A 26,897-nucleotide genomic window follows, 5' to 3' on the forward strand; every position below is an offset into this window, starting at 1 on the left:
CCCAGGGCTGGAGAAGGGACAGGAGGAAGAGGGAAGGAAGGGCAGGAGGAGGACATGAAGGAGGGCTGGAGGGAGGGCTGCAAGGAGGAGAGGAAGAAAGGCTGGAGGGAGGGCTGCAAGGAGGAGAGGAAGGAGGGCTGGAGGGAGGGCTGCAAGGAGGAGAGGAAGGAGGGCTGGAGGGAGGGCAGGAAAGAGAGCTGGAGGGAGGGCTGGAGGGAGTTTCAGCGACTAACAGAGGTTGCTGTTTTTGCCAATCTTTGGAAAAAATTATTAAACCACTTTAAAATCATTTTTGTTTTATAAACTATCATTTCCTTTATTCTTCTTATTTGTTGAAGATAATTACACCCAGTGAATTTAGCTAGTATGAAGACCTGAGGAGAAAAATGACAGGCGAATGTTGTGTGTGTGTTGTATGCATGTATGTCTATGTTGTTATTTCTAACAGAATATTTTCTGATTTTCTGATCATGTTTTTCCACTCTTTCCTTTTGTCTTTCCCAGATCCTCTCAGGCTCACTGTACTTTTGACACTACACACACACACACACATATATATATATACATATATATACATATATATACATATATATACATATATATATCTTAGTGTGTTATGTGTTTATGAAGTATTATCCCTAAAGACCAGCATTCCATAAGGCTAGCCTGTCCTTGTCCCTGAGGTTGCATGGCTATTCATCTGCACATTTTCTGGCCCATTGTTGGAGGTAGTACATCTTTAATGGGTAAATCTACAACAAAGACGAATGTAATCTGACTGTCTTCAAATTCTAAAATAAAATGTGATAAAAGTAAATATTGACTGTAATCTAGAGAGCCAGGTATTTAAGTGGCTCTTGTAATCTCAGCATCCAGGATGGGTGCAGACAGGAGGCTCAGAAGTTTGAGGGTTCATCCTTAGCTACCTAGAAGTTGAAAGCCAGCATGAGCTACATGAGGCCCAGCCTCAAAACAGAACTAATTAGTGGAAAAGGAGGAGGAGGAGGAAGTAGGAAGTAGGACACATTGTTTTCTGTAATTAAACTTTATTGAGTTCATTATTTTTCTACCTTTTAAAAGTAGTATGTAGCTGGGCGTGGCAATGCTGATCTTTAATCTCAGCACTTAGGAGGCTGAGGCAGATGTTTGAGTGTAAGGCTGGCCTGGTCTACATAGTGAGCTCCAGGACATCCAGAGCTATGTCGATCCTGTCCTTTGTCAAAACAACAACAAAGTGGTTTGTATTTGCTCTCTAGTTCATGAGTCCACATTTGGCTGCTATAAATGTACTAGGAATCTTGGTGGGGGAGGATCTCTGAGAACCTATGTAAGCAAGCTATGAAAGACTATGTCAGGAGAAAAAGAAATTCCAGGAGAAAGATATAAATGAGAATGACGTCACTGTAGAAATTCAGGGTGCGGAGCCTCCTGTCTGCACCCATCCTGGATGCTGGGATTACAGGAGCCACTTAATACCTGGCGCTCTAGATTACATTCAATATTTACTTTTATCACGCTGTAGAAATGTGGGTATTCTGATAACAGTAGGAGACTGGAAGATGTGTGTGTGTGTGTGTGTGTGGTCATGTGTCAGTCAGAAGACAACTTGCATGTGTTCATTCTCTTCACCACGTGGCTCTTTCTGGATCAGATTCAAGTCATTAGTCTTGGCAGCACGACCCTTTACCTGCTGAGCCATTTTGTCAGCCCATGAAGTTTCTTGTTTTTCTGTGTTCAGGTAACACGAACAAGGGATGGGCAGTTTCACTCTCCTTCAAGCTCGCTTCTGTTGTCACTGTTGGACACTGTCCACTGTGCTCGGGTGGACACTGAAAAGTCAGTATGGAGCCCTCTGGATAATTCAGTGTTTCATCCGGTCACACATGCCTGGCACACAAAGGCTTCTAGGAAGAAGGCTAACCTGTAAGTTCTGCTTTTGACCTCTTTTCCCAAATTAGGGCAAGCTCGTCTTTACTCAGTTAAATCACTGATAGTGAGGAATGAGCAGAGAGCACAGCAGAATGCTTTTCTGTCCATTGGAAAGCACAAATAAAGTGTTTACCTACTGGGAACACGATACCTACTCAGAGTCTGTCCCTGGCTTCTTCCTATCTTGTGGCTCATTGTCCCTGGTGCGATCTTTCTCTTATCTGTGTAAACATATTTTTGTCTTTGATGCTCACTCTCTGTGTGGACATGAGAGAGGCCCCCGATTAAATACAATGCCTAGCCATCATAGTCCTCCGATTCTTAGCTTTTGTTTACTGCCTCTTAAATGCCTCACAGGACAGAATAAGAAGAGCTGGTTCCTTGGGGGTGGTGTCTAGCCAAACCCCAAGGTTTTCATGGTTTAGTGTTTAGCCATTTGAATGTTGTTCTTAAGTCAGGAAGCCATTTTTTTTTTTTTTTTTTTCTTTTTTTTTTTTAATTAATTATTTATTTATTTATTTTTATTAAGAGGGATTACATTCAAAGAGGATTCCTATTTCTAATGTTCTCTTACACAGGGAAAAAAATCACACGCTGTATATCTTCATGTTTATAAGCGAATTGAGAGGAGAAGCATGCTGAAACCTGGAGCTTTGTACACAGTGAAACAGAAAGCATTTGTGATGTAGACTCCCTAAGGCCTGAGAGTTGCAACAAACACCAAATTCATAGCATGATTTTTTTTATTTGAATTTTTCTAGGAGTCTGTTTCTATGTGCACGCATGTATGTGTGTGTGTGTGCATATGCATGCGTGCATGCTTGCGCGCGCGCGCGTGCGTGCGTGCGTGTGTGTGTGTGTGTGTGTGTGTGTGTGTGTGTGTGTTTGGTCTCTAATCCAGGCTGTCCTCTTGCTCTTCTGCTCATTCTGCCTCCACATCTAGAACACTGGGATTTCAGGCATGTTCCACTACAGCCCAAGGTTTTAGGTGTCATCCTGTAGAATGTTAGGAAGACATGTTAGGAAGACTTCCTTTTACATCTCTCTTCAAATCTATCCAGTTGGTGTTCTTTATGGATTGCCAAAAGCTTCCCTTTCCACCCAACACAGTGCGAAGTAAGATGAGGTGACAGGAGTGGACTGGTCAGTGGCCAAGGGTTTGTTTTAGGTCATCCTGCTTTCTCAGATAATCATACCTGATAGACTTAAAGGGACCATAATGCATTTGAATACAGGCAGTCTTGTTTAGAGGCACTTGTCCCAAGCATTGAAAAATATGCTCTCTCTTATTTAAGAACCTTGCCAAGGTCTCGCCTATCCTGGTCTTTCAGGGAGAACATTGAAATTAAAAGGATTAATTCTGTAGCAATCAGAAAAGGTAGAAAAGACCAGATTTACCTATGCTTGCCTGTTCTGTTTGTTATTTGAGACCGAGTCTCATGTCACCTCTGCTAGCCCCAAACTCTCTATATATTAAATGTGAATTTGAATTTCTGATCCTTCTGCCTCCACTCTCTGAATATCAGGATTATGGGCATGCACCACTGTGCTATGTTCTGCTCGTCTTAAAAAACAATGCAATGCCGTCCCACCTGCCTCTTTTTATATGTAGCAAGTACCTTTAAATTTTTGGTATTCTGACCTAAGAACTACTTGGTTAAGTCTGCTAAATTGTTGGTCCATAGTTCTATGTCTATCAACGTATGGTATAGGTTTCCATTTGTATTAGATCTCATCTGAGTACAAGAAGCACAGAGCAGAGAGAGACACAGATGAGTGGGTCTCACAGTGCTGGGTCTCTGCGGCCAGTAGTGGAGATCTGTACCTGTGATTCTGTGATTCTCGCTACAGGACAGTTGGCTATGGATGGTAATATCATGGCTTCCTTTTGTCTCTCTGATACTGCTGACACTTAATATCCACCGGTTGTGAGGACTTAATATCCACCATATAGAAATTGGAATATCAGGAAACAGAAGGGTGAAGAATGACAGGTTCCCCTACATGCTTATGTACTTTGCTTTACATAGTGCTAGACCTGTGTGTTTGTGGAAGCTCATATGGGGACTGCTGAGACGGGACTGCAAGCTGGAGGCGTTTACTGTGAAGCCTGCAGCCCCGAGTTCAGTCTCCCACTCCAGCAAACTGTTCTCTGATCTCCATTCGCAGATTGAGTCATGTGCATGCATGTACACAGGCACACAAAATAAGTAAGGAAAGAAATGCAATAAACACTTAAAAAGTCCACCCCCCCACCCCCAACCACACAAAGACCCGTATTTCTGTAAACTGTATCACTTTAGGCTTTACAAATTTTGAAGCCATGATAATATTTCTATTTGACAGGAACACTTTAAATTTCTAATTTGGGCTGTGAAAGTATGGGTTTTTTTTGTTTTTGTTTTTGTTTGTTTGTTTGGTTTTTGAGACAGGGTTTCTCTGTGTAGCCCTGGCTGTCCTGGAACTCACTCTGTAGACCAGGCTGGCCTCGAACTCAGAAATCCGCCTGCCTCTGTCTCCCAAGTGCTGGGATTAAAGGCGTGCACCACCACTGCCCGGCGAAAATATGGTTTTATCTTTAGTAATTATTTCAGAAGTCCTTATTAAGTCCTATAATTAAGTCCTTATTACAGAAGCAGCAGCAACATAGTTAATTGTAGTTTTACATCAGAAGAATTGCAGCTTATAAATCACACTGTGCATATCCAGTTGAAAGGAAAGCAGTTAAAATATACTGTTCTTCGAGTTGCAGCAGTGGCCCAGTGGTTAAGGGCTCTTTGCTGTTGCAGAGGACCTGAGAGGGCAGGTCTCAATATTCTGGTGACTCAGCCTCCTGAGGGCTCTGGCTCTGGGGGTCTGATGCCCTCCTCTGGCCTTTGTGGGTACCTGCACTCATGTGAACATGTGTACATTCAGATACATACATATGTACCTAATTTTAAAAGTCATTTTACATTCATTCAGTCATTCATTCATTCATACATGAATGAATATTCATGTATGTACCGCTGCATGTACAGCTGCATGCCAAAAGAGGACATTATAGCCCTTTATGGCATATAAAGCCATACGTGAGCCACCATGTGGTTGTTAGGAATTGAACTCAGGACCTCTGGAAAAACATCCAGTGCTCTTAACCACTGAACCATCTCACCATCTCACCTATTTATTTATTTATTTACCCCTCCCCTTTTTGTCAGAGCTGGGAATCAAACTCAGAGCCTTAAGCACGCTAGGTAAATACTCTACCACTGAGCCACAGCCCCAGAGACTGTTATTTTCTCTAACTAGATTATAATACATGTATTTTCTCTTCCTTGAAAGATCTTACTTTGACTGTATTCCTTTTTAATACAGCAGGTGCTTATAATCGGCATTACAAATATTTTGGATCAAGGACGTCAAAAAGAGAGCATGAAGGCCAGTTCCCCGTGTTGAGTCCTCGTGAGGATGATCTGTAGACTGTTTGAATGTCCTTGGTCTTGCAGGAGGTTGAGCAGTCCCCGCAGGCATTCTTAGGGGAGCCTCTGCATTCACAGGTGGCTGAGGTCATGGTTACATTGTTTCAATTCTGTCTTCTTCCTCTGAACATTTTTTCTTCTTTTTAAACTCTTTTCTTTTCCTTGTCTTTTCCTTCAGGTGGAGGTCGTCTTCTATAACAAACAAACAAACAAACAAACAAACAAACAAAGTTAACCACTGAGAAAACAAGTAGAAACTGACTTTAGTTATTAGAAGACCTGGGTACAATGTGGATTTACCCCTTGGCGAGAAAGAGGACAGAGTGGGGCTGTAGGGGTGAATCCTTGGATTGTGTGCAATCTACAGAGGCAAGATCAAGAGGTCAAGGTCAGTCTGGTGAGCAGTCCCAGCACTTAGGACACTGAGGCAAGGGGGCTTTTATGAGTTTGAGGCCAGCCTGAGCTACATAGTAAGTTCCAAGCTAACACACACCCCAAATGAATAAAGTTATTTCTTATTTAACTGGAAAATGCTAGCCGTAGGCATTTTTATTTTTCTTGTTAAGGTCCAACTTTGTTCTCGTTGAGGTTTTCTTTTGTTTTTCAGAAACCATGGTTACAAGAGTAATGAGAGTCAAAACTGAAGCTAATTAACTTTATTTGCAGCCTTAAGAATTTACAAGTTCATGTGAAGTTACTTAAAGCAAGTTACTCGTATGGGACCAGTTATTAGGTTACTTTAATAGGGCTTTTGCAATCTGTAAAACGTGTAAGTAACTTAATTTTAGAATTCATGTTATTGTTTGAAGATCAATCCATTTTAAAAGAACCTTTAAATATAGAGTCATTCGGCATAATGCCAGGCGAAGTGTTTGTGTAGTTCATAAGATTTCGGATTTCCATTTGTAGTTTCAATCGTCATGGCATCTTGTATGTTACTTACTTATTTTTATGTGTATGAGTGTCTTGTCTGAATGCATGTGTGTGTACTACTTGTGTGCCTGTTGCCTATGGAAGGCACAAGAAGGGATGGGAGACCCTGGAACTAAAGTTATAAAATGCTCTGAGCCATCATGTGTGTACAGGGAATAGAACTCAGGTCCTAAGGACGAGCAGCCAGTACTCTCAACTGCTGAGCCATCTCTCCAGCCCCATGCAGATGTTTGGGAGAAATCCTCAAATTATCATTTTTGTTGTTGCTGAGACAGAGTTTCACGAAAGCCCAGACTAGTCTGGTACTTCACTGTATAGCTGGGAATGACCTTAAACTCCAGATCCTGCTGCCTCTATCTCCCAAGTGCTTGGATTATGGGCATGTGCAACCACACCTGGCAGAGTAAAATGATTTTTAGAACTCTTTATGGCTTGGCCTGGTGGTGCTTGCCTTTTAATCCAAGCAGTTGTGAGGCAGAGGCAGCTGGACTCTGGGTTTGAGGATAACCTGGTCTACATAGTTCCAGGTTGGCTAAGGCCACTTGGTGAGACTCCATCTTAAAAAAGAAAAAAAAAAAAAAGAAAAAAAAAAGCGGTTGGGCTGGAGAGATGGCTCAGAAGTTAAGAACATTCTGTAGAAGACCCAGGTTCAGCTCCCAGCTGAACATGGCAGCTCACAACCAGTCCTCACTGCGGTTCCAGGGGCCTCTGATGCTCTCTGATCTCTGTTGGCTCCTACATGTACATGGGACACGGAAATTCACCCAGGCGCACCTATGTACGTACAGGATTTAAAAACATCTTTAAAAATTTTAAGAAAACCACCAGGATATCTTTAAGGTCATACATGTAAATAGTTTGTCTTGATCATATTCATCACAGTTCCTGTCCACTACTCCTTAATCTCGTTTATATAAAGCATCTCATCTCGTAGTTCAGGCTGGCCTAGAACTCAGTGCAATTTTCACACTTGGGTCTGTTAACTGCTGGAATTATAGGTGTGCCGTCACACCACTTAGGACGAGACACTAATAGTCGACTTGTAATTTTGCTCCCCCAGCAGCAGCTTGTTGGAATTAGTTTTTTGTGGCTCTGTTAATTCTTTTATGACTCGGCTATGGTTTTAGTGTACGGGAAAATAAAGGAATATGTGCGTGTGTGCATGAGTGTGCGCATGCATGTGTGTGAGTGTGTGTGTATCCGGGGAAAGATTATGTTCCTGTAGCATTTACTTATTTGTATTTTATGTGTAGAGTGCTGTGCCTTTATGTATATCTGTGCACTTTGTGCATGCAGTGACCTCGGGGGCCGATACAGGGCACGTATTCCCCTGGCCTGGAGATAAAATGGTTGTGAGTGACCATGTAGATCCTGGGACCTGAACCTAGGTTCTCTGCAAGAGCAGCAAGTGCTTTCATCTGCTAAGCTGTGCAGGAAGTGCAGGGAGCTAGGCTACATTCCATCCTCTCAGCCATGGTGGTGCTGGGCTTGAGGAACGCCTGCACACCCTCAGGGGAGGCAGAAGACAGCCTAAGATAGGGGTCTCTGCACAGGCTGAGTCTGAGGCTGGGGTTCCCAAACTCCTGGGCACCCAGACATTGTGCTGGGAACCCTGAGGAGTGAATTCAGCTTAGTTCAGTGGTGAATGTCAGAAGCGTGGAGGGGCCTTCTAAGGGAGACTTAGGCAGTGTGGCTCAGTAACAAAGGCTTTTCCCCTCAGTGGTTCTTGAAAAGAGAGACACTCCTTGCTTGTCCAAACTGTTTATTCATGGTGAAACTTAAATACAACTTACTCAGGGTGGACCAGAGATTAAATACCATTTGCAGGAAGGAAAGTCCTGAAAGGGAAACTTATTGACTAAACTCTTGGGGACCCATCTAGATACCTCATTTTGCATGGAGAACTCTGGGCTCTATGCTACATGGCTAGTTGTCACAGGCCTCATGTAGGGTGTTGTGGTCACGTGCCCCAGACCAAGAACCAGGTTGGGAGCAGATTCAGACACCTACTGTTCTCAATTATGAGAATTGCCAGGGTTCCTTAATGTGCTCGACCTTCCCAGTTTTTTGTCTGGTGATACAGTTCTACTTGCTCCACATGCATGTAGATGTCAGAGGACCAACTGTGGGAGTTGTTTCTCTTCTTCCACTATGTGGGTCCCACGGGGACCGAACTCAGGTCCTCAGATTTGGCTGCAAGTGCCCTTCTCTGCTGAGCCGTCTTGGTAGCCCCGCTTTTGAATATTGTTAATCAGAAGAATTAGCTCTTGGGTGGGAGAGCAAATGCAGAGCAGTTAGGTGCAGCAGTGACTCCCTGAAACACCATCTATTAAATAGTGTTTAAAACTGTTCTTCTAAGCCAGGATCACAGAATTCTAAAGGCATTGGGGATGCTTGCATTGTTACTCAGTGAAAGCAAAGGAGTCAAAAAATGCTTTCCTGAGAATAAAAGAGCGAAGTTCTGGAAAGTCTTTGAAGAGGGGTGATCCCAAGGCTGAGTGTGGAGGTCTCATTGAACATGGTGTTACACTTCTTAAAGCCTGGCCTCATACGTGGCCCCAAGATAGTGCAATCGTACATAAGTAGTCCACTGTTGTTAAAAAGAAATGTGTCTAATCAGAAGACGAAGCTAAGTTATAAGTCTTTCTTTTGAAAGGCTGACTTCTTCAGACACTGATGTGATTCGGCCAGAGCTGGATGTTGTATCCTTGAACAGGTGACAGGCAGTGTGATGTGTTTATGTAAAGCACATTTTTTTTTTTTTCTTTCTGGAATGATAGGTGAAGTGGAAATTTCTGGTTACTTTGGAGATTCAGCTGTGTCATGTGATGTTTTTCTGGAAACTGTCGTATGAGAGGATGCTGAAGCAGACAAGTGGGAAAGTGTTTTGCTAGGAACAGACACGTGGTAATTTTCAGGAGGCAGCCTGGACAAAGGACATGTGATACTCTGCTAGAGCAGAAGCTTGAGAGAACTCATGATGTTTGGAAAGGTTATAAACATAGCCCAGTGGACAGTGGATGTTGCTGAATGGTATTGGTATGCCTTGCCATTCTTTGTTGATAGTTGTTTGTCATGACTTTATAGAGAGACATGCACCAAAAAAAATTCTGGTGGTGTTCTGGTGGCTTCTTGCTGCTTCTATAGACTCAGGCCAATTGGCAGAGCTTTGTAGTTTCTTCTGTATTGATCTCCCATTGCTGACTGTGAGTGGTGTTTGCCAGTGGATCAAGTTACTGCTGCTGAATTGTGTGAACTGAACTGCTGATATCCTGATGCAGATTGGATTTGCTCCAAAGAAATACTTCTAAACAGTTCCAAATTCTCCTTTTCTCTATTAACCTTTCCTTTCCACTACCTCTGGTGGGTGGTGGGCTAGAAGGGACGTTAAAGCCTTTAAGAACCTTATTAAAGTAAGTTTTGAAAAATCTAAGTGTACACACAGGGATTTGGAGGTCGAGGTTAAAACACTCTAGAACTTCCATTTTCTAAGTCAAGCAAACTCTTGTTCTTTTGAGAGGTACAGTCAAGGAGGACAGATCCTAGGAAGTGTTGGGGCTGCCTTCAGTGGCTTTAGTTTTGTTTTTTAATTTTTAAATCTCAGATTCATATTTTTAACTTAGAACAAGAAGAAATAGAGACAGGAAAGAAAAACCAAAGAATAGAGAAGACAAGAAAGGGAAAAAGGAAGGAAGGAAGGAAAGAAGGGAGGAAAGAGAAAGGAAGGAACAGATGAAACCACAAGAAGAATAATGTGTTACTCTTTGGAAACTAAATTTCATTCTCTTTGAGGGGCAAGAGATAGATAGATAGATAGATAGATAGATAGATAGATAGATAGATAGATACATACATACATACATACATACACACACACAAAACTAAATCAAAATTTATGCCAGACATAGTGGTACATGCCTTTCAACCTAACACTTGGGAGGCAGATTTCCCTGAGTTCCAGGCCAGCCAGAGCTACATAGTGGAGCACTGTCTTAAAAAAATTAAAAAGGTAGTTTTAATATACAGAGAATTATAAACAAGTCAAAAGCCCCCAGGTAGGCAATGTCTACAGAACATCGGATGGTGGCAGAGATGGCTCCATTTTGAGCAGGCCTTGCTAAAAATCCACAGGTCTCCAAAGGCACACACCGTCAGTGCAGTGAGGTCAGCTGTGGTACACCCTCTCAGCAGTCCAACAGTGACTCTCATTCTGGTTCCCAGGTACTTCTGGGAAACATGAGACTGCCAAGCTAGTCTTCCTTGCACCCCAGTCCTCTGGGAAGGAAACCATTCACAGATCATACTCAAAGCAGCATCCTCTAGCTTGCCCAAGCTCTATTCCTTTGCCCTTTGGCCTAGTAGTTGTTTGCTATTCCTATGAAACTCATTATCAAGTATCCAACTTCCTGTTTACGGTCATTAAGCCACGTTTCAAAAGCTTTTGTATGTTCAGCAAATGGTGTTTTCTGAGTCAAAAGGAATACTTTATCTGGACACGTAACATGTGTCTACAAAAATATAAAGATCCAGTGGTATTTTAATGATTTATTTACCAAAGATAAATAAAACTTCATTGTTCTGAAGCTCGGGCAGAGCTTGAGAAAGGAGGAGACCTTAGTCTGTGACTCAAAGGCGGGTGGTCTTGGTGTCCAGCTTGGAATGTCTTTTGTCTACTATCCATATATCTTACCTCTCTCCAGGGAACAGTGAGAAAGTCCTGCCTGGTTACAACTCCTACAGTCTTAGGCCTATTTCCCAGCTGGTCTCCTGACCCCAGCTTTCTTTGTAGCTAGCTTTGGCACTCCCTGCTTGGTTTTAGGGCCACCATGTTTTGCCTGTCAGCAGACTGTGGGCAGAAGGGTTTACTATGGATGATCCAGGGGAAGTCATGTCTGGAATCCTAGCTATTCTTTCCACTAAAGCTGTACTTTGTAATTTTTAAAAACTTGTATTTTTGATTCTGGGATGGGAACACAGGGCTTTCCCCTATGTTAAAGCATATGTCCTTTCAACAGACAATATTTCCAGCTCACCTAAAGTCAAGAAAGCTGCTTCTTTATTTTACACTTTTGAAGTTTTTCTGAGTAGGTTCATATAAATAAAAAGAAAATGTACACACTGATTTTTCCCCCTGAAGCTAGATGTATATTATATTTCCTAAAATAGCCGAGGGATGGATTCTTTTCTATTGACATGCAATCTCATATTAGAAATGAAAATCTATAAGTTCGCTGGGCAGCAGTGATGCATGTCTTTAATCCCAGCACTCAGGAAGCAGAGGCAAGCATCTTTGGGTTCCAGACCAGCTTGGTTTACAGAGTGAGTTCCAGGATAGTTAGTGTTACACAGAGAAATCCTGTTTTGAAAAAAAACAAAAACAAAACAAAATGAAACAAAAAAGAACTCTCTAAATTTATTTCATTGGAATGTTTGATATAAGATCAACCGTCTGGGAGTACAGGGGTGGTACAAACCTTTAACCCAGTCCTTGGAAGGTAGAGGCAGGTGGATCTCTGAGTTCATGGCCAGCCTAGTCTAGAGAGAACAGCTAGGGCTTCACAGAGAAACTCTCTATGTACCAAGATCTGGTTGCCCCCAGGGACAAGGAAATCTTCACATACACCAAGTGATGCTATGTAACCTTGTCCTTAATTTAAAGCTATTGATTGAATAAAGATGCCTACAATCTATAGTTGGGCATAAGAGAGGTAGGCAGAAATTTTGTTCCTGGACTCGGGTCAGAGGTAAAACCAGGAGAGGAGAAGAGAGAGAAGGTGGAGAGAGGTGAGGATGCCATGGGTAGGTGAGCTGTGAAAACATGGCCATGAGGGCTGGCTGGCCAATTGGAGTTAAGAGTGGCCCAGATGGCACATGGCAAGCCACAACTTGGGGTTATAAATAGGGAAGTAGATACTAAGAGCTTAGAGGGATGATATCTGCTCAGTTCTAGTACTTTACAGGCTCAACATAAGTATAAAGGTTTTGTGTCGTTTATCTGGGAGCAAATGATCTAAGATGGAGTAGAAACTCCCGATTATATACCTATTACAACAATTCCTGTGTTTGTTTAAAGATAAATTCAGTTAAACTTTGTTCCCAGTTAAATTTAATTAGACCACACACACACACACATATGTCTATATATGCGCGCGCGCGCGCACACACACACACACACACACACACACACACACACACACACGGTTTCACTGTATGTGGTGTGTGTGAGTGTACGTACACCTCCTCCACCCCTCCCGTGGAGGTCAGAGTACAACTTGGGGAGTTGGTTCTTTGCTTCCACCGTGTCGGTCCTGGCGATCAAACACTGTCAGTCTTCGTGGGACGTACGTGCTGACTCATCTCACTGGCCCCTGTTTGTATGCTTTATGGCCATTTCATGTGAATTTATTTGAAATTGATATGAGAATTTACCAGTTAGTGTGGGATTAGATAGTGTTCCCTTGACGCCATACGTCTTAACCTCAGATTTTGTCATTTATACTGCTCTAGAGATAGTGTTTTGTGTGCTTGTAAACATTTTTTAAATTACTTTTAAAAATAAGGTAAAGTTTGTTTTGTACATAGAAGGGTTCATGAGTCCTGAGACATATACAGTGAAGAATTCATCACTAGCATCAGGATGTGAACAAGACACCCCCCCCCCCCGAAACTCCCCTGTTCTTTTGTAGCTAACCTTTCCGCTTGGCAACTACTGGTCAATCTCCAGTATTAGAATCATCCAGAAGGTACTTTGTTGTTGTTCCTGCATCACTTTTATTTTTCTTTACACAATAACATGTTGCTGGGGCCTAATGTTCTCACTGGACAGTAGAAAACCCAAACTTGTCATTTCTTAAAGAATTGAGTATGAAAAAAACCTTACATAAATTAAAAGGATGAATATATTTACAGGTGTCGATGCAAACTCAAGGCAGGTAACAACCCATGGCGGCCAGGAGGAAAAAAAACAGAGTCCTAAGGCTCGGACTTTCCTGCTCTGTTCAACGGGAAGAATGGAAGTGGTAACTGATTCAGGAATCCTTGCCAGCTTCGAAGAAACCCTGAAAGTCTGCTGTCGGTTGATACCCTGCACAGATCAACTATGTGGTGCTCACAGAGATCCACCAGGCTGGGGATTTCTCTTCCACAGTGTGCTCTCCCCAGCCACCGAGTGACTGAGCCACATGAACTAAGGACTCAATCAAGATATGCAAGGGTATTAACACATATACCAAGGGAACGACAGTTAACTTGAACACAAGTTCTACAATACAGTGCCGATATGAGATACAAGCTTCAAGGACAAATTTCTTTTCAAAGGCTTATTCCAGTTTCTTGGGGCAAGCATGCGGTGCGTAGATTTGCCAGGGAAAACTGATACTTCAGAATCAGCTCAGTCCATCTAGAAGCATTTGTGGTGGACGATGGAGGGGCCCGGACTCGTCATACTCCTGCTTGTGATCCACATCTGCTGGAAGGTGGACAGGGAGGCCGGGATGGAGCCGCCAATCCAGACTGAGTACTTGAGCTCAGGGGGAGCAATGACCTTGATTGTCATTGTGCTAGGTGCTAGGGCTGTGATCTCCTTCTGCATCCAGTCGGCAATGCCTGGATACATTATTGGTGGTACCACCAGACAGCACTGCATTGGCCTACAGGTCTTTGCCGATGTCCACATCACACTTCACGATGAAGTTGAAGGTGGTCTTATGGTTGCCACAGGACTCCATGCCCAGGAAGGAAGGCTGGAAGACAGCTTCTGGACACTGGATCTACTCATTGCCAATGGTGATCTCCTGCCCATCAGGCAGCTTCTAACTCTTCTCCAAGGAGGAAGATGATGCTCCTTTTAGCACTTCTTTTTACTGAGCATGGTACGGGTACGGCTCATCAGAAATAACTGGTCTCAGAGGGGATATTTGACAGTTGCCTTGAGTTGTTTGAGGACAGGGTCTGGGTGTGGGGTTTGAGGTTAGGGGTGTGAGTCTCCTTAATTAGCCCAGGCTAGTCTCCAACTTGTAATCTTTTTCTTTTATCATCCAAATGCTGGAATAACAGATGTGTACGGAATCACTGCCTCCTGGCCTTGCAAGAGATCATTAGTGTAGATCACTAGGGCTGAGGGGAGGCTGGAGTGCTGCATCGAGCCACGTGCCTGCAATCCTAGCACTTGGAAGGCTGGTGTGGGAGAATCATTGTGAGCTCCAGGAGAGTCTGAGGTGTGCAGTACAACTGTCTTAATATGACAACAATCAAGAGTGGCCACTCCTTACCTGTGATTATCTCTGAAAAGTATTTGGCTTGTTTCTAGTTTTTAGAAGTGTTTTCTATCTCATCAAGGTAGAGGCAGTGAGCACAGAACCTGCACGGTTCTGCACCAGGTCCTCCTTGTATATATTACGGCTTTCAGCTGAGTGTTTTTATGGGACTCCTGGGGGTGAGAAGGACTGAGTCTCTGAGCCTTGTGCCTTCTGTTGGGCTCTTTCCCTGCTGTCGGTTTGTCCTTTCCATCTTTGATGTGATATTTTTTGTCTTATCTTATGACATTTTTATATTTTATTTTGTCATGCTTGGTTGTAACTCGTTAGAAGCTTGTTCTTTCCTAATGAGAGACAGACAGGGAGTGGATCTCCAAGGGTGGGGAGGTGGGGGGAACTGGGAGGAGTAGAGGGAAGGGAATCTCTAAACTGGATATGTTTTATGAGAAAAGAATATATTTTCAATAAAAGGGAAAAATTAGAAAAGTATTTTATGTAAGCGTATGTAAATTTTACATACGAATGGGTTTCATTAAGACATTTTCTTACATATGCATAAAATATTTTGATTATATTCACCCCAGCCTGGTTGGTTTTTTTTGTTTTTTTTTTGGTTTTTATTTGTCAGTAGTTATAAATAATGGTAGGAGGAGTTGTATATGTTTTAGTGTGAATATAACTACTAGGCATACAGAGTTCCTTGGGCATATGGTAATTGTTCGCTTTTTTTTTCTTCTTCTCAAGACAGACTCTTATTTGTAGCACAAGCTGACCTTAGACTGGTATTCTTTCCCACTCCTGCCCTGCATGTTGGAAATATGTACCAATGTTTCACTCTAAAGAGAAACTATATTTTAAGAAGCATGGGCGGTGTGTGTGTCGGTCAGAGGACAACACGACTTTGGGATTTGGTTTCCTCTTTCTACCTGTGCCCAGAGCCTAAGGTCCTCAGACTTGGTAGCAAGCACCCTCACTTACTCAGCCGTCTCACCAGCTTTAACACACACTGTATAACAAATTTAATAAATCTAATTCTGTGTATGCATGTGTTTACCTGGGGCCTCACCCATGCTAGGCAAGAGCTCATCAATGAACTATATTCTTAAAATGTTTTTTAAAAAGAATATTTTTTTTAAAAATTTTAAGCGAGCTACATTCTTAGCCTCTTTTTTTTTTTTTTTCATCCTTGAACTCACTCTATAAACCTAGTAGACTGTGAATTAATGATCTTCCTTCCTTGGCTACCCCAGTAGCTGTGGGGTATTGGCCTTTGGCACCAGGCCCAGTAGCTTTTGTCACCTCTGTAGCTTCAAGCTCTTTTCCTAGCTGTAGAGTTATTGACCCTTTTATAAGCTTCCATTTAAAAGGACCCAGGTTACCAGTGCCACCAGTTAACCTAACCCTCGGGACATGCCTTCCTCAGCTCTCAGACTACCGTCAAGATTTTGAACAAAGAAAGAAATTATCTGCATTAGATATTGAAAAGAGATTCCTGAGAGATGGTGCATGCAGACAATGTCCCCACAGCTCCAGTGGTATTTGCTGGGACTTTAGTTTCAGAGAGGGTTCACTGAACAGAGCAGGAATGACTTGTTTTTCCTAGATTCTGTTGGAAGGCCTTTCTGTTTACTGGCTGCATGCTACGATTGCATTCTGGAATACACATGAAGGAATGATATGTCACCAGCTTTCACAAATGTGCTGTGTCTGCACATCTATCAGCCTGCAACTAAGTGTGCTGATAATCCTGTATTTGTAGGACTACTGATCACCCTGACTCCCTAAAACAGGCAGGTTGGGAGTGTTGTCTTGATTGCATCTAAAACAAACTTGAAACTTAGCTTCAGAAATATGCCAAGGCAGCTTTATGCCTTATCTCTTTTCTCTTAAGTTAATGGCTTATCAGAGTGACCCGATAAGACAAACTTTGTACTATTTATAGCCTTGGTTTGATAATTCTGTTCATAAAGGCAGAAGGCAGATCAGGTCCAGTGAGAAGCAGAAATATTGCAGGAGAATACAAGTCTTAACAACATCTGTATTAGCAAAAACATCTACAAATTAACCAGGAGGGACCATTTTAGTCTTTTCTTAATATGAATTTTCCCCATTTTTCTGAAGCAAATTTGGGGACTGCTAATTTGGGAATCAGGTTGTCTGGTAGTCAGTCTTCTTCCAACAACTTCACTGGAAACCATTGATCCTGTGGCCTCTGGTACCTGCAGAACTATGCTTGGGAGCACTCAGTCAGCAGACCCAGCAACCACTACATAGTATGGGAGTACCCTGGGTGACAGAAACACTGCCTGCCTCTAGGTGTTGCGAATGTGGAGAAGATCGCGCCATCTTAGTTGTACGTTTCCTACTGATCATTTTCTCTGCTACCAAGGACGTGTCATTTGTATTTAACCAAACCCAGGTCATCCCGTATACAACACTGAGAAATTCGTAGAGAAGAACACAGAGACATGTTGGGAGGCTGTGGTGGCTCAGAGGGTAAAGGCACTTCCTGCCAAGCCTGTCAGTCTGAGGTCAATTTTTGTTTCACATGGCATTGGGAGAGAATAGATTCTCAAAAGTTTCTTTTATAGCCTTCACAGGTGTTCCTTGGTCTTCTTACCTACACACACACATCCCTATACACACACCCCTACATCTACACACATACCTCAACCCACACACCTAAATTCCCCAAATACACACTTACTCACATACCTATCTTCACCAGTCCTCATAGTCACTAAATACAAATAAATGTAATGAAACAAAACAAGACTGAAGAAGCCTTCTGTTGAAAATAATGTTCTGCTGGGCAGTGGTGGCGCACGCCTTTAATCCCAGCATTTGGGAGGCAGAGGCAGGTGGATTTCTGAGTTCAAGGCCAGCCTGGTCTACAGAGTGAGTTCCAGGACAGCCAGGGTTATACAGAGAAAGCCTGTCTTGAAAAAAAAAAAAAAGAAAAAAAGAAAAAAAGAAAAAGAAAATAATGTTCTTCATATCCGGGTTATCTCCACCCCCTTTCTCCCAGTGTAAATTTTTTGATGTCACAAGGTAATTATTTTTCAACTATTATTGAATTGTGACCATGACCACCAAAAATAACCAGAAATAAATGCAGATAGAAATATTTTGCAGTCTCCCTCCCCTTTCCCTCCATTCCCTGACTCTTTCCTTTCTTCAGATTAAAGGTGTGCACCACCATACCCAGGACAAGATATTTTAATTGATTCTTTACTTATCAACGATGACAATGAAAAGTAATGATAGATTGTAGTGAGCCGCTGTGGCTGCACACGTGCGTTTTTCCAACATGGCGCTGGCCACATGTTTCCCCAGCAATAAACAATCATTCTGCGCAGCTGCTAGGCAGAAAGAGCGCCAAACCACTGGCCTATCCCGAGGCGTAATATTGGGTAGTGAGCAAGCAGCCATTCAGGAGTGAATACGTCACTCTAGGGTGTATTTAAGGGACCCTCTTCCGGTTTCTTGGGTCTTTCCGCTTTATCGTGTGCAGTAGTAAAAAGTTCCTCGTGGCAGTAAACCCGACTATCGCCTCCTGTCCTTATTCGCGGGCGAAAAGGGATTTTGGGGGCGCGCGTTACAATAGATTACAGGTGTACTCTGATACACTGCTTTCAGAAATGTCCCTCTAGACATTGGTTACTAGGGTTGGGTGTGGTGTACCCCTTTAATCTTAGTACTTGGAAGTAGAAACAGATAGATCTCTGTAAGTTTGAGACTAATCTGGTCTATTTAATGAATTTCAAGCCAGTCAGAGCTACACAGTGAGACCATGTCTCAAACAACAAAACAAAACAAAACAAAACAAAACAAATCTGACTTCTGCTCCAGTAGAGTGTACATGGTAGTCTACAATAATAGCTGTCAGAGGGCATAGACCCTGGAGAGGGTAACTTGACACATGGTTCAAGTGGCATAAAATCTGTCCATAGGAGAGGCCAATGTGATTGTTTGGCATCATGTCAGCACCAAAAGATGATGTGCTCACTGGCTTGTGTAGGAATTTTACCTCATGAATATTTAAAAGCTTGTGGTCAGGCCAGTGAACCCATCAGTCAACAGAGGGACCCGGTGACCAGCTGTTGAGTGAACATAACTATGCAGGCATTTACAGGCCTTGTAAGAAGATAGCCTGATCCAGTCGAGGTGGGGGTAGAACAATTGTTTGTTCAGTGCAGTTCTATCTTTGCCAATATTCCTTTAAGGATATGGCCACCCAGATTGGAACTTGGTGTGTATGTGTGTGTGTGTATGTGTGTGTATGTGTGTGTATGTGTGTGTATGTGTGTGTATGTGTGTGTGTATTAGCCAATCCTTCCAGATCAAAGCAAGTTTCATTTCTTAGGAAGAGCTATAATATCTATGACAGGTTCTCAACAGATATTTGAATTATGATGCCTATAAGCATGCTCTCCACAAATATTTCTTGCCATCAAGTTGCATTTGGTGTTACAAAAGGTATTCATAAACCAAAGCTGACTATCATAGTCCCCTTCAAAACAACAACACTCCCAAGCCCCTGCAAAACCCCAACCCCTAACCTAACAAAACCAAATTGGAAATAGTTTAGAAAAACTACTACAAATGTGAAACTCATTACAGGCAACTCAAATTATTTGGAGTTGAGTAAAGTGTGTGTGTGTGTGTGTGTGTGTGTGTGTGTGTGTGTGTATAAGATAAATGCCCAAAGAAAATTCAGTTTAAAACACCAAAGACATCAGTCTGCTCAAGAGGCCATAGACTCTAACACAGAGACACAGACAAAAGCACACTATAGAAAAGGTCAAAGGTCACAGGTGACCTCATCAAGAAGAGGTACCAACACTAAAGGAAGGCAATTTGAAGAAGAGATACTGTGCTTTAAACATAGGATCACATTTTATCGGGTCACACAACAGCTCTGTGGGGGCAGGCAATGTATCTTCACTAATTTCTAGATGAAGAAGGGCAGTCTCATGTCCCTTAGAGTTTACTCTAGTCATACTATGAGGAGTAGGGATGGGTGCCTGACTCACCCTGATCTATTTCCTACCAGTCCTTCCAACGGGTCTTTCTAGTTAGAAAGTACTGTAATACTTTTTGGTCATATTGGCATAGCATAACAGCAGCAGTTGAAACATCTCAGTAACTTGTTTGGCCTCCTCTCCCCACGTATTGTAGCCTAGGTTGGCCTTGAACTGGTAATCCTACTGCCTTTCCCTCTCAAACAATGTAGTTATAGTTGTATAGTATCACCAAGGACTTGAAATGATTTTTAAACGTCTGTGTCTCCGTCTCTGTCTCTGTCTTTGTCTCTCTTGTGTGTGTGTGTATGTAAATAGGTGCCAGAGGCATCAGGTACTTCTGGAGCTGGAGTTACAGGCAGTTTGTGAGCTGCCTGATAGAGGTGCAGAGAACTGAACTTGGGTTCTCTAGAAGAGCAGTATACAGTGCATTTAACTGCTGAGCCATCTCCCTAGCCTTAGAAATCAATTCTTTAAGGATTTATATGGATATTTTTGCCTGCATGCAGTCTGTATATCAAGCGTGGTGCCTGGTGCCTGTGGAGGTCAGAGAGAATGTTAGATCCTCTGGACCTGGAGTTGTGAGCTGCCTTGTGGGTACTCTGCATCAAACCTTGGTCCCATGGATAAGCAGTCAATGCTCTTATCCACTGAGCCATCTCTCTAGTTCTATAAATTTATATTACTATTATTGTTGTTGTTATAAGAAACAGGGTCTCTTTATAAAGCCCTAACTGTCCTGAAACTTTCTATGTGGACCAGGCTGCCTCTGCCTTCGGAGTGCTAGGACTAAAGATGGGTACCACTACAGCAGACTTTAAGTGAATTCTTAATGTATGCAAAGCTTTCAATTCTAGCTAAAGAACTCTAAGATAATTTAAGTTTTCTCTTAATCTGAATTGGTGACCCATGACCCTCAGCTTCTGGCTTCCGTGCTTGTCTGGTGTTCTGAGCTTCATGGATGAAGTCACAAAGGCTCTCTACCTGGCAGTTCCCACAGCTCCCCTGGAAGGGAGTGTCTGGCATGGGGATGTGGGCGGCTCCTGTTTGTCAGGAGCTTGTGCACACACCTTTGATGGAGGATCGTTACTTACCTAGAATGTCCTTATAATTCCCTCCTGGGTCACTTACAAGTTATCACTTCCTCCTGCTTGTTAGACAAGGCAGCTTTCAAAGGCAGGTGGATGACAATATAACCCAGGCAGGAAATGGCTCCTACCTGCTACCCAGTGGGTTAGTCTTTAAAGTAGATACCTGCCATTTCTCTAGTCTCTTCTAAACTGCTGCTGCAGCTTTGCACAATGAGGTTCAGAAAACCAAGGATAGAAACAGATGGAAATGGTTCTTTATGACTCAAGAAAGGACACAGTACTCTGGATAACACCAAGAATGGAAATCTACAAACCTATCTGTGCAGAGGTGCTTTTCATGCTATGCAGGCCCCTGTGCACACTGGGTGAATAATCCATCACCTGGTTACATCCCACCTCCAAACCTATCTGTGTTTGACTCTGGCATGCGTTACGTGATTTCTTCTGTCAGACACATATGTCTGTGCAGCTTATATTTTATTTGAGGTTAGAATATGTAGTTCATGAGCATATCACATGCGAATGCTGTAGATGGGTCAACAACTATACGTTGAGCGTCAGCATCCAGTGCTTATCTATATAGATTTGTACTGTTCTGAATTAATGTGACCTGTGTGACACAGTTTACTGGAGGGTGTTTATAGGTGACTCAGATAATAGCTTTTTAAAAATTTATTTATTATTATTATTATTATTATTATTATTATTATTATATTATCTTTTAAAATAGGGTTTCTCTGTATGGCCCTGGCTGTCCTGAAACTTGCTGTGTAGGTCAAGCTGCCTTTCAACTCACAGATGCACCATGCTCTGCTTCCTGAGTGCTGGGATTAAAGGCATGTACCACCACGCCCAGCTCTTATTAGTATTTTTTTAAAGATTTTTATTTTATGTGTATGAGTGTTTTCCTGCATGTATATACATGTACCATGTAGGTGCCTAGTGCCTGAGGAGGCCAGGTGAGGGTATCAGGGTCCCTGGAATTAGAATTTCAGGTGATAGAGTCAGCACTTGGGAACAAAACTTGGGTCCCCTTGCAAGAGCACTAAGTGCTCTTAGCTACGGAGTCATCTCTCCAGCCCCAATCCCCGTTTTGAGATTGGGTCTTATGTAGCCCAGGCTGGCCTTGAGCTCCTGATCATGTTGTCTTCACCTCGTTAGAGCCAGGACTCCAGGGGCGAATCACCAGCCTAGCTCATACTGGATGCTGTCTCTGTGTACACAGCAGCCTACGATGGTTTCTGCTCCATGGCATGGAATTTTATGTAAAAAAAACTGCAGTGGGTATGTCTGGGGATTGTTACATATAATAATATTATCTGCTTCATAGATTTAGACAGGCTTAAAAGATTAAGTAGCTATAAACTGTTATTACGGAAGAGTCAGGAGGCAGAAGTACAGTGTGAGAGAGAAAAGCATACATCGTGCTAATGAATTTGGAAAGCACACAGTGAGATTGCCTAACGAAATAGGCTGAGTGTATTTGCTATGGCATCCAGTAATGAGTTTTTCAGAAGCACTTCTATCCCAGGCACTGTTCTAAGAGCTGGCTCGAGCACACACTAAAACCAAGCAAATCTGCACATAATAGAACATTCGCGACGGTAGGCACAGTGCTTCATCTTACTTTGTGTAAAATATTGCTTTACCTGGTTTGCTTGTTATTGATTTTCTTTTTTCTTTTCAAGGGAATGGATCAGTGGAGATAAAGCATTTAATTTTTCAAAATTTGATTATTTACTTATGTAAGTGTGTGGCACAGCAGAGCAACTTACAGGAGTTGATGCTACCTATTCAGCAGGAGGACTCTGGGATTTGAATTCAAGTTATCAGGCTTGACCGCAAGTGACTTTAACTGATGAGCCATCTTAGCAGCTCAATAATTTTATTTTTATGTGGATGTGACTTGTCCTTATGTGGACATGATTCATCTGGTTCTTTCCTGTTTTCCCTTTTCCAGGAGACATCAATCATGAGTTGTGGTGAGCAGTGGGGCTCTGGAGATGGAGTTTTGCCCCTAAATTCTGTTCTTACTGAGTTATAGTTTTAAGGGAGATTATTTTTTTAAAATTACTATTATTTATTTATTTATGAATGTCCATGAGAGAGATGGGGGGGGGGCAGGGAGGGAGGGGGAGGGGATGGGAGGGAGAGGGAGGGAGGGAGAAGGAGGTAGGGAGAGGGAGGGGAGGGGAGGGGAGGGAGAGAGCACCGGTGAATGTGTGTACTGTGTGAATGACTATATATGCCATGGGAGTCAGCTCTCTCCTGCCATGCGTGTCCCATAGATTGAGCTCATACCTTCAGGCTTTAGCCATCACGCTGGCCTCCTCCTAGCGAGGGTCTTATACTAAACATTCCTTGCTTTCCTCCAGAAAAGGAATAGTTACAATTCACCTAAGACTATGTGGCCTTGCATCAGACCCATTTGAGAGGCTCATACATAGGAACTATACCCTATTTTTATGAAAAAAAAAAAAAGAAGGAAAAAAAAAAGAGAAGAGAAAAAAAGAATGAACAAATAGAGAGAGTGTCGTGAGTCAACCCAGTGTTATGTGGGCTTCATGCCAGATGCGAAGCTGCCTGGCCTCAGCAGGGTGGATTTCCTTTATCCTGGTACAGGGAAGGGTATCTGAGGTACAGGTGAGTGACTGACTCCTAGGACCATTGCTATCAAGAGGACTCTCCTTCCTTTAGCTTCACAGGAAATATTTATCTTTGTCTTCAGCTAGCTTCAGAAGGACAAACAGTTCTAATCTCAGTGAAAACATCCATAAGACAAAGAGTTGGAGTATGCGAGAGTCTGTGTCAACTGCTGGAGACAAGATGGAACGGCCTCTGTTTGCCCTGCATCGAGTGGCCTTAGCTAAGAGTCGGGTACACAGGTCTTCCTGATAAAGCCTGCTGTGAAACATGAGAGTGGGGTTTTCCTACAACAAAAGGCTGGGTGCAGTGTCTGAGGAACAGATGCTTTTCAGATGTTCGCCTTTCCTGGGTGAGGTTTAAGGAAATTACCGTGGATGGATTTACATGCATGTCTACAGGTTTCTCAGATGGTAAATGATCATTGAATATATAATCCTGTAACAAGAAGCTTCCTTTTTTTTTTTTATTTCTTTATTTTTTGAGTCAGAATCTTTGGCATAGGCTAGTCTCAAACTCTCTAGAAAGCTCAAGATATCCTCAGCCTTCTAGCTTCCACCTCCCCTGCAGTGGTATGACTAGTTCCAACAACACAAGCTGATTCATGTGGTACTGAGTGATGTAGAACTTAGTGCCTCCTAGCAAGCACTTTACCAACTGAAATACACCATTGGCCTCCAAATGTATTTTTTTGAAATTAGTTTTTAAATGTAGCCTACAAAGTGATGGGCTTTGCTCTGGCTTTTGAGGCCCCACCTTTAGCAGAAACACAGCTGACAGTTGGTGGCTGCTGGGAGCTGGGGAAGAACTTGTTGTTTCGGGTGTGGCCACTGGTAGATGATGAGCAAGCTCCAGAGAATGGTCCTGCATCCACATATAGGCAGTGTAACTGAACTCAGTGGTGAAGGAAAGGAAGAAAAGAAAAGGCAAGAAAAGAAAAGAAGAGCAAGCAAGTGAGAGGAGGACATGGAGCTGGGAGAGAAGTTGTTGGAGAGATGTCTGTGGGGAGTTGAAGAGCAAAACACGGGATGGATGTGATCTAAGGATGTTGTGTACACACATGAAATTCTCTAAGTGTAAACTACTGTCTTCAAAAGTAATAAGCTGGGAGTGGTGCACACCTTTAATTACAGTAGTTAGGAGGCAGAGGAAGGCAGATCTCTATGAGTTCAAGACTAGCCTGGTCTATGTAGTGAGTTTCAGGCCTGACAGGGCTATATCATCATAGGATCCTGCCTCAACAAATAAATTATATATATATATATATATATATATATATATATATATAATTGGTTTTACCTTTCTTGCTTTACAAATGTAAACTCAAAATTTTGACTACGTGTTTGACTTCTGAGACCAAAAAATTAATTTTCAATCTTCTAGGTTGGCTCATAACAAGAGCAAGATCACAAGAACCAATGTAGCAATAGTCTTGCTTCAAGATACCAGGAAATCCGTACCAGCCACAAGTTCACCCCCCCCCCCCCAGGAAAACACATTGTTATCCAGTTAGAGTGAGTGTGGCTCAAATTCCTTTTAATCAGCACAGTAGAAACAATCTATGAAACAGTAACAAGGCTGTATAGGTTCCAAACAGGCTTCCCACACTAGGTGTCAGCAGGCATCTGAGTATCAGTTGAATGGGGCTTTTGTGTTCTAACAGCTTTTGATTGTGTTTCTAATCAGTTTTGGAAGCGCTGAGCATCTCTGAGACAATCTATTTCATAGACAGTACTCCTTAAAGACAAGAATCTACGAGAAAGATTTGGTTATCCCCCCACACACAAACAAGAGGAGGAGGGATAGAAATAGCCCAGAGTTTAAATGTAATTGCTGCTCTTGTAGAGCAGGGGACCTGGGCTTGGTTCCTAGCACCCATTTAGGGTCCTAGAACCATCTGTAATTTCAGTTCAAGGGGGTGCAATGCCTCTCTGGACCTTCTCAGGCACCAGGCAGGCACGTACATACATAGATGCTGGCAAAACATTCATAGACATAAAAAGTAAAAATTCAAAACAACAACAAAAAAAATCACCACCAAGACAGACAGGCATATTAGCACATGTCTTTAATGCCAGCGCTTGGGAGGTAAAGAACCCTGTGGGTTCAAGGTCACCCTGGTCTGTATAGTAAGTCCTAGGTCAGCCCAGGCTACTGTGATGGTTTGCATATGCTCGGCTAGGGGGTGATACTATTAGGAGTTCTGGCCTTGTTGGAGTAGGTGTGTCACTGTGGGTGTGGGCTTTAAGACCCTCATCCTAGCTGTGTGGGAGTGAGTAGTCTGCTAGTAGCCTTCAGATAAAGATGCAGAACTCTCAGCTCCTCCTGCACCATGCCTGCCTGGATGCTGCCATGTTCCCACCTTGATGATACTACACTGAATCTCTGAACCTGTAAGCCAGCCCCAATTAAATGTCTTTTATAAGACTTACCCTGGTCATGGTATCTGTTCACAGCAGTAAAACCTTAACTAAGACAGCCACATAGTGAGACCTTGTCTCCAAAACAAACAAAACCAAAAATCTACAAGCACAACTTGTGTATGAATTTATCTTATTCTCTATAAATATGTAAAATGACCTTGGGATGTGTTTATATATACATGCACAATTTTTTGGGTCTCCAAAATGCTCGTAAGTTATCATTTATTCTGCATAAATCTTGGTGGAACCTAGACTACCTAGCACACTCATTTAGATGATATGCCTGTGTTTTAATATTTGCTATTACTGGCAAAAACATGGTATTGAGTTTCAAAATAGATTTTTTTTTGTATGTTTGAGCTTTGATGAGAATTAATTAATTTTTAAGACAGAGTTTCTTGTGTTCCAGGCTAGATCTCGAACTCTTGGTCCTCTGGCTTCTAGTTCAGAGGGCTGGATTAGAGATATATGCCACTGCACCAGGCATATGCACTTCTGAGCATTTCCTGTATGCTAGGCAGGCACCATATCAGCTGCGCCTATAGCCCTAGCCCGGACTAAGCTACATTTCCAGACCCTGACAAAGAATCTGTGTAAGGAATCCTAATGCTGACTTTCCCATGTAAATGACACGCGCACGCACACACTCGTGCTCACACACATGCACGATTGTGAAGGAAAAGACAGCATCCAGGAAGCTCCCCCCCCCTTTCTTTTTACCTTCATTCCTCTCATTAGGGCTGGTGTAAATGGAAGCCAGAGTGAACAAGGAAAAGATGAAGAAAGCCAGTAAAATGAACGCCACCTCCAGGTTGGTGAATGGTAGCTCCATGGAAGACTAACGGTGTTTTCACCTACAGCAGGAAACAAACATTGGTTTAGGACACGGTAACCCAGCAAACTGCTCAGCAATGATTTATTTTAGAATCGAACACATGTGTGGTAAGACTTACCAAAACGTCTATGTGCCCAGCACAGTGTACTTGGCATTGGTGAAAATAAAGTATGACGTGGTGTGGTGTGGTGTGGTGTGGTGTGGCTGTTATTTCAGTACTGGGGAGGCCAGGATATGGTAAGTGTGAGCTGAGGCCTGTGCAATATGTAGCGTCAACATTCTGTCTAAGAAACATAATCCAGC

The 26,897-nt window shown here is 42.6% G+C and overlaps 1 long non-coding RNA gene across 1 annotated transcript; it reads right to left on the reverse strand.

Annotated features, from left to right (window-relative positions):
* Positions 1-2,807: 2,807 nt before the first annotated feature.
* Positions 2,808-26,613, reverse strand: LOC143434708 (uncharacterized). Its single transcript, XR_013104432.1, has 2 exons — positions 26,480-26,613; positions 2,808-5,582 (listed from the first exon to the last, which is right to left on the reverse strand). It is a non-coding gene; the product is annotated as an uncharacterized LOC143434708 (long non-coding RNA).
* Positions 26,614-26,897: the final 284 nt, after the last annotated feature.

The sequence above is a fragment of the Arvicanthis niloticus genome, chromosome 16 (genome assembly GCF_011762505.2).
Source record: "Arvicanthis niloticus isolate mArvNil1 chromosome 16, mArvNil1.pat.X, whole genome shotgun sequence".
Lineage (NCBI taxonomy): Eukaryota > Metazoa > Chordata > Mammalia > Rodentia > Muridae > Arvicanthis > Arvicanthis niloticus.